The 3,268-nt window shown below is 47.4% G+C and overlaps 1 non-coding gene across 1 annotated transcript; it reads left to right on the top strand.

The window, feature by feature from the left end:
- Positions 1-988: 988 nt before the first annotated feature.
- LOC143261270 (5.8S ribosomal RNA) lies at positions 989-1,143 on the top strand. The gene has a single exon (XR_013035432.1). It is a non-coding gene; the product is annotated as a 5.8S ribosomal RNA (ribosomal RNA).
- Positions 1,144-3,268: the final 2,125 nt, after the last annotated feature.

The following is a 3,268-nucleotide window of genomic DNA, read 5'->3' as shown; positions in this document are numbered from 1 at the left end:
ACTACCGATTGAATGATTTAGTGAGGTCTTCGGTCTGGTGCGCGGCAATGTTTCGGCATTGCCGATGATGCCGGGAAGATGACCAAACTTGATTATTTAGAGGAAGTAAAAGTCGTAACAAGGTTTCCGTAGGTGAACCTGCGAAAGGATCATTACAATGTTCCAATATCTCAAAGAGGAGAGAGAGAGAGAGAAAATGAATTCGCATAGATTTGTGGATAGAATTCATAAAGAGAACAGAGAGAAAAAGTGTGTTGGGGTTGGTGGTTTCCGTAGCGCCCCACGCACAGAAAGAAATACGTTGGGTGCAAAGAGGAGAAGAGTTGGGCCCGCCAGATCATTCGTGCGTATTACACGTATTAGGCCTTTGATGTGCGTTGCGTAGGCCATATTCTCGATAGAGAGAAAGAGCGTGCTAATCACGCTTCCTCAAGTCTTCGCTGTGGTGTAAAAAGGAATCGTTGGGAAAGTCCAAAGGACGAAAATATCGGGCAGTCTGAAGATAACTTAATGTTCATTTACACTGGCATCAAGAGACCGGCTTGTGTAGCTCGTTTTAAAACTGTGTTGTTGTCTGATACCCTACTTTGTTGTGTGCTAGTAGCCGCATGAGAGTGGGACGTATATGACACCCAGCTAGAACCGGCCGTGAGTCCGTCCAGTGTATAACGACGAAAGGAGAGAGCAACATTCCGAATCCAGTATCGGGTTGATATTATCCAGTTTGAATCCATATCCCCGTCGTTTTTGGACGTGATATAATCTCTGTGTTTCTTCGATAGAAGGCTTTTCAAAGTTCTATTCGCTCCGACCGTCGATGATGATACTTGCAAGAAAACAGTAGTTTTCGCGACGACTCCCGAATCTCCTTCGCGCGCTGGTTGGATCTCTTCGGGTATCGGCTTGTTCCGAAATAACACAAAAGTGTGGTGGTTCACATAGCAAATACACATTATATATATATACATGAGAATAAAAGGGAAAAAATTACCCTGAACTGTGGATCACTTGGCTCGTGGGTCGATGAAGAACGCAGCTAATTGCGCATCAACGTGTGAACTGCAGGACACATGAACATCGACATTTCGAACGCACATTGCGGTCCACGGATACAATTCCTGGACCACGCCTGGCTGAGGGTCGTTTACGTACCTATAAACTGCTTGCGTTTGCACTTGTAAGTCCCGCCGTCGTTAGAGAGAAGCGTTAACGGAGTCGGGTTGCAAAGTTGCTGTACGTACGAGCGAATGATGGGCGCTTCGTCGGCGTTTGTCGCGGTCTTATGAATATTGAGAAATTTTACGTACGTCTAATTAGTCATCGAGAGATGGAAATCGTTCGAACTTGCGTGAGTGTGGAAGCGGTGTCGTGTGTCGTATATTTTATATACGTCCGCCCGTCTGAAACACCGCTTCGAAACGGTGACAAAATCTTTTCGGGACGATAAATACAAAAAAATGATCGAATAGCGAAACCGCGCGATCACACACAATCGATCGTCCAGTCCCCGAAAGTACTTTTCGGACGGACGTTAAAGTTATACCGGTTGTAATCGACTTGCGAGTGTTTCGGATCAATTTGGAGAGGATATTGAATTTTATAGAGACATTGGTGAGGCGCGTAAGGTAAGCAGTTCTTTTTGCTTTAAGGGTTTTTTGTGTTTTTTTATTTTTTTATGTGTGTGTTGCTCTGTACACGTTTCGCAATGCTTTCGGAGAAGCTCTGAAAAAATTTTTTCTCGTTCGACGACCTCAGAGTAGGCGAGATTACCCGCTGAATTTAAGCATATTACTAAGCGGAGGAAAAGAAACTAACCTGGATTTCCTTAGTAGCGGCGAGCGAACAGGAATTGGCCCACCACTGAATCCCGCAGTTCCGCCGTTGGGAAATATAGTGTTCAGGAGGGTCAATTTATCCCGTAACGTCGCAACCGCGTCCAAGTCCATCTTGAATGGGGCCATTTACCCATAGAGGGTGCCAGGCCCGTAGCGACCGGTACGAGTTTCGGGAGGACCTCTCCATAGAGTCGGGTTGCTTGAGAGTGCAGCCATAAGTGGGTGGTAAACTCCATCTAAGGCTAAATATGACCACGAGACCGATAGCGAACAAGTACTGTGAGGGAAAGTTGAAAAGAACTTTGAAGAGAGAGTTCAAGAGTACGTGAAACCGTTCAGAGGTAAACCTAAGAAATCCAAAAGATCGAATGAGGAGATTCATCGATAACGAGGCTCGGCTTCCATTGGCGTGCGATACCCCTAATGGTTCCCTCCGTGGTTCCAATGCGAGGGCTCACCGTCTTCGGCAAATGTTCCGGTAACGTAGTCGTGCACTTCGCCCCTTGTAGAACGTCGCGACCCGTTGCGTGTCGGTCTACGGCACGAGTTGTTGACTGTAGGCGTCGCCTTCGTGCGTACACGACAGACGCTCGATCGCCCGCCCGGCTGCGTGACGGTACACTATTTACGGTATTGGGCCGCAACTTGCTCTATTTTCGAATGTATTTGCGTTCGGGCCCGCCGCAGGCTTAGTAATTACCCGGATGGTACGTACCTGGTGCCGGCTCCGGGCCTAGCCAGCTGTTGGCAGACAGTGTCCTCGAAATAGCCAACCTTTTTGAATCACATTACCGGTCAGCGACACTACTGCTTTGGGTACTTTCAGGACGCGTTTTGAAACACGGACCAAGGAGTCTAACATGTGCGCGAGTCATTGGGACTCGATTAAACCTAAAGGCATAATGAAAGTGAAAATTGACCTTTGCGTCGACCGAGGGAGGATGGGCCGCGTCACGATGCGGCCTCGCACTCCCGGGGCGTCTCGTTGTCATAGCGAGAAGAGGCGCACCCAGAGCCAAAGAGGGTGAACTACGCCTGGTCAGGACGAAGTCAGGGGAAATCCTGATGGAGGTCCGTAGCGATTATGACGTGCAAATCGATCGTCGGAAATGGGTATAGGGGCGACTGACTAATCGAACCATCTAGTAGCTGGTTCCCTCCGAAGTTTCCCTCAGGATAGCTGGAAGTCGCTCGTTCTTTTCAATGGACGTTTGCGAGTCTCATTTGGTAAAGCGAATGATTAAAGGCCTTGGGGCCGAAACAACCGCAACCTATTCTCAAACTTTAAATGGGTGAGGACTTTGGCATGCATGAATTATGAAGCCAAGGGAGAAAATTTTTTATTATTATTATTATTATTATGATGGCATATATAAAGAGAAAAATGTAGATCAGAGTGCCAAGTGGGCCATTTTTGGTAAGCAAAACTGGCG

The sequence above is a fragment of the Megalopta genalis genome, unplaced genomic scaffold (assembly GCF_051020955.1).
Source record: "Megalopta genalis isolate 19385.01 unplaced genomic scaffold, iyMegGena1_principal scaffold0046, whole genome shotgun sequence".
NCBI classification, from domain to species: domain Eukaryota; kingdom Metazoa; phylum Arthropoda; class Insecta; order Hymenoptera; family Halictidae; genus Megalopta; species Megalopta genalis.
This window is presented reverse-complemented; position numbering and strand designations above follow the sequence as displayed.